Source organism: Chrysochloris asiatica, unplaced genomic scaffold (assembly GCF_000296735.1).
Source record: "Chrysochloris asiatica unplaced genomic scaffold, ChrAsi1.0 scaffold00036, whole genome shotgun sequence".
Lineage (NCBI taxonomy): Eukaryota > Metazoa > Chordata > Mammalia > Afrosoricida > Chrysochloridae > Chrysochloris > Chrysochloris asiatica.
Genome location: NW_006408554.1, coordinates 3,394,120 through 3,399,720, shown reverse-complemented (window position 1 = coordinate 3,399,720; position 5,601 = coordinate 3,394,120).

Here is a 5,601-nt window from a genome sequence, read left to right as displayed (position 1 = left end):
TATATATATACATTCCTCTAAAAAATTCTTTGATTTTGGTGTTTCACAGCCAGGCAATGTGAAGACTGAGGATTCCTAGGATGCACCTGCGCAAAACTTGTGCAAATCTTTTTAATGAATTGCACCTAATGTAAATAATGAACGTGTGTGACTGGGATGGTCTGGGAAAATTAAGCAAGCGCAGAGTTGCTTTGAAGTCTTGTGTTTAACATTAAAAATTCATTTAAATGCTGCATTTTACTCCATAATATATGTTTTAGTATTTTCTAATGTTCTGTTACTTGTCAACCAGGAAAAAATGGTAGTCTTATCATTCAAAATCTATCTTTGTATCCCATGAAAAAGACAACCTCAGTGTGTGAAGTACTGTATGAGTGGCAGGAACACAGATTTGTTCCCTGAGGAGTACTTAGAGGTGTTTGCTGCTGGTAGATTTCCCTCATTGTTACCCAGCTCAGTAAACCATGGATGAATGTCAATGGGAAAGGACTATTTGAATTACCTCAACATAACACAAGCCCAGGAAAGGTTAATTTGATATCTCTAACCATATTAACAACCACTGCAGATTGCCATAAGACTGATTTAGCTCAAAGATTGAGATCAATCATAAGAGGACAAAAATGGGTGAATTGGTACTGAACCATATCTACAAGGGCAACAGACAAAGCGGGTCCTTGGAATTGACTTAATTTGTCACGAAAAATTTTCACTAGACATGTTTCCACTCTAGCACAACCCAAAAGGAGCTCTGGTGGTACAAGTGGTTATGTGCTTGTTTGTTGATCAGAAAGTCAGTGGTTCAAACCCACCAGCTGATCCACCAGAGCAAGTTGTGGCAGTCTGCTGCCATAAAGATTTACGGCCTATGAGTCGGAATAGACTTAATGACAATGGGTTTTTTTGGTTTCAGCACAACCAACTGCTTTGAAGCAAGCATTTTTTAATCTGTATATCCTGATTTGACTAGATTTGGTCACTATATCCTGATTTGACTAGATTTGGTCACAAAGAGAATAAGCTACAATTGTCAGTTCCCGTTAATTTGTCAAAACATGCTCACTCTCAAATAGATAACAAGCCAAGGAAAATCAATATTACAGCTTGTTTCTCCTTGAAATTTGCCTAGCAATAAAAATGCCTTATGTATATAGATTACTTTACATTTTCTTATCTGAATTAGGTATTATTTACCAATAAAAAACAAGAGCAGTTATATATTTTTGCTAAAGTTCACACAGGTAACTGGTTAATAGTAAAACCTGACCTCATCTACATCTCTGGCTTCAAGTCCAACATTCCAATATACCACAGGAAGTATGTTTAATTAGGATTTTCTCCCTGTTACTAGTTTACTTACAATTTTACTTCAAAAATGTTATCCAGATTAACATTTAGTATTTCACTGGTTGTTCATTCATTCTGTAAATACTAGCAAAGCTCCCTTATAATCGCTGTAAGACAGTATACTTGGTTCTAGGGTACAACCCTGGCCTCATGAAGCTTGCTTACTACCTGGCTTATTTAAAACCAAGCTTAGGGTGATTTGGTTTACCGAAAAATATCTCTTCTGAGAACATTAAAAAAAACAACAACTACTCAATGATGCTCAAACCAGGCAAGATTATGATAGGGACAAATGAAAGGATTTTTCAAAGACCTATATTTCAAAGACCTAGTAAACAGACGATACAAATAGAAGAAGGATGCATAATTACTTTTCATTCTATTTACATTTCACAGTTGAAATAACGGAATTTTAATCTGATTAAGTGAGATTATTTGTGTCTTTCGTTGTTATCTGATACACTGAAAAATAATTTTTAATTAGACATTTTTGTTGTTTTTGTTATATGCCTTATATGCAAGTCAGTTCCGACTCATAGGGAACCTGTGTAGGACTTCCAAGGAGCAACTTGTGGGTTTCAATCACCAACCTTTTGTGAGTGCCTATCCTACTGAACCACGCCAGGAATCCAATTAGCTAATAATAGTTCATCACAAATTACTAGAACAAAATTTAATGCCAGTGAAAAGTTCGTAACAGTGTTATATTTTAATAGTGTGTTTGATGGCTTTGTGGTTAAATACGAAACATTTTAATGGTTTTTCTTCCTGTTGATTATAGGATACCTTTCACAATGTATCACTGTTCTGTTGAGTCATCTGGATTTCTAAATGGAAGAAATTTATCATTCAATACTCAAAAATTATATAAATGTTAACTCAAGGGTTATATTCTCAAGGTCTTCATGGATTTGAAAATATTTTGGTTATTTTGCCACTGCCACTGTCCTCTTCAACCAAAATTTTAAGAAGAAATAAAGGTTGGTAGGTAGATAGAAAAGATGGATGGAAAATCTACAAAAGATAAATAAAAATATAAACGTTCAAAGGACTATCCCTAATAAAGAAAAGGAAAGACCTAACTCCAAAATCTTGGTGACCATCTCATACTATTGAATTTAGCACTTACTATAATATGAGGGCGAGTCTTGGAGTGGTGCTGCGGCTTAATGCACTAGACTGCAAAATCGGTATGAACCACAAGGTCAGAATTTCAAGCTCACCAGCCGCTCCTCGGAAACCTTATACAGGGTCGCTATGAGTCAGAACTCACTCAACAGTACTTAACAACAACATTATATGAAGGGCTCCAAAAAGTTTGTAGAGAAATGGATTTAAAGATAATGGAATTTTTTTCATGCACTTTTTAAAGCCCCATAGGTTCTGCTATCCTATTGTTGTTGTTGTTAAGTGCCATCGAGTCGGGTCCGACCCATAGTGGTTACAATAGTCATTTCCTCTTCATCCCTTTTTAAAACAGCCTGACTTAACTGCATAAATTCTTATTCACCATTGCCATTAACGTATAATTTTTTTGTTAATCTGAAAGAATTCCAATTTAAAACTATATATATAAATAGAAGTGGGGGTGAAACTTTCATTTAATAATAAGGCTACCCAAGCCCAGCAAAACACACAGGCACAACAAAAAGAAGGAAGAAAGATTAAGAAAAATGTAAGTCAATTAAATGTGCTTGTAAGCAGAGAAATTGTTACTAAGTGTATGTACATACTTAAGTAATGAGGTTTTCACTGATGAAGATTAAAGACTACAGCTTTCAATATAGATTACACCTCAACATAATGAAAATAAAAATTCTCACAGCTGGACCAATAAGCAATACCATGAAAAACAAAGAAAATATTGAAGTCACCAAATATTTCATTTTATTTGCATCCATAATCAATGCGCAAGGAAGTCAAAGTCAGGAAATCCAAAAGTGTATTCAAACCCAATATCAGATCCACTGCTGTTGAGTCAATTCAACTCATAGCTATCCTGTATGACAAAGTAAAGCTGCTCCATAGATTTTCCAAGGCTGTAAATCTTTATTGAAGCAGAGTGCTATATCTTTCTCCAACAGAGCAGCTGGTAGGTTCAAACATCCAACCTCTCAACTATGCCACCAAGACTCTTCCAAAATGGCATGTTGCATTGGGCAAACCTACTGCAAAAGACCTCTTTCAAGCATTAAAAAGCAAAGATGTCACCTTGAGAACTAAGGTGCACCTGACCTAAGTCATAGTATTTTCAATCATAAGGTGCACCTGACCTAAGTCCTAGTATTTTCAATCACACCATATGCATGCAAATGTTGCACAATGAATAAGGAAGACTAGAAACAACTGATGCCTTTGAATTGTGGTTTTGGTGAAGAATATTGAGTATACCAGGGACTACCAGATGTTCCATGGGAGAAAGATGAGGCTTTCTGCTCCCGTAAAGATTTACAGCCTCGGAAACCTTGTACAGGGTCGCTATGAGTCAGAACCAACTCCACGGCACACAACAACAACAACAACCAGATGTTCCATGGGAGAAAGATGAGGCTTTCTGCTCCCATAAAGATTTATAGCCTTGGAAACCCTATACGGGGTGGCTATGAGTCAGAACCAACTCCATGGCACATAACCACCAACCACCACCACTAGAAGAATGAATAAATCTGCCAGGGAAGAAGTACAGCCAGAATGCTCCTTAGAAGTAAGAATGGCAAGACTTTGTTGTCTCACATACTTTAGACATGTCATCAGGAGAGACCAGTCCCTTGAGAAGGACATCATGCTTGGTAAAGTAGTTTTGTTGCTCAGTGCCATTGAGTCAGTCCTGACTTAGAGCAACTCAGTATAGAGTTTCCAAAGAGCAGCTGGTGAGTTTGAAACGTCTGTCTTGTAAATCAAACCAACCTTGTAGTCTTGCACTTACCATACAGTGCCACACCAGGTAAAATATAGAGCCAGCAAAAAGAGTAAGACCCGCAGCAAGATGGCATCACACAGTGAGAGGCTGCAACTGTGGTCTCAAACAGCAATGATTGTTGAGGATGGGGTAGTGTATAGTTGCTATGAGTCAGAACTCACTCAACGGCACTTAACAGCATATACTTGTATAAAATTTAAACTACATACATATTGTTGCCATGAAATTTAGAACTGAGGCCATAATATGAACTTTTCATTTATTTCCTGAAGAAATGATTTCTTATCACCTAGCAGGTTCCTCCAGATTGCTTTTAGTATATATAATGTTTCATTGAACTAGCATCGAGTACTTTGTACCACTCCATGCCTTTAAATCATGGTGTTGATAAAGAATTTTGAATACACCATGGGCTTACAGAAGAACAAGCAAATCTGTCTTGGAAGAAGCACCATCAGAATATTCTTTAAACAAGGATAGTGAGACTTTGTCTGACTTACTTTGGACATATTATCATAAGAGAACAGTCCTTGGAGACAAATATCATCCTTGGTGAAGTAGAGAGTCAGTGGAAAAGAGGAAGACCTTCAATGAGATGGGTTGACGCAGTGGCTGCCAACAATGGATTAAAGCTTAGCAATGATTGTTGAGAATGGTGTAGGACTGGGCAGTGTTTCTGTTGTACATTCGACAACAACTATGTACTGAAATAAACAATCTTGTCCTTCAAGTTTACAGTCTAGCAAAAGTTCTATATTTAAAGAGATTGTATTTCCAAGTGATATCCATTCCACTGGGTGAGCTAGTAGAATGGCAATTCTATTTGATTTTGTTGTCTGAGAATTTCTATTTAACAGATTCCTCCAGAAGATAATTCCCCTTTTATTTTTGTTCAGACTGAACTTGTTTATTTTCATTTCCTTACTTTTAAATCCAGATAACCACAATGCAACTTTTCTAAACATCCAGGCTGAAAATATAACAGGGTTCTGAAATCTACCAACAGGGATTAGATTTTGTACTGTTTGTTTGCATAAGGCATTGCCCACGTCAACAAAAAGAAATGATTCAAGTGAAGACAGTGTTGAAAATAATCATTTTTGTACTCCCATGACTGGTTTTAAAAATTAAAATATAAATTTTAAGTTTAAGGCCATGATAGAAGCCGTGACCACCAGCAATGTAGTTTTTTTCCTCTCTACTGAGGATAATGCCGGCAAATGTTACCTGAGTAGTTTGGTTTTTAGTTATTTTTACTCCATTTCCATTTAAAAATGAGGACGTTCCATGCAAGATAAATACACATTTAAAACCAGACTATGAGAAACAGGAAG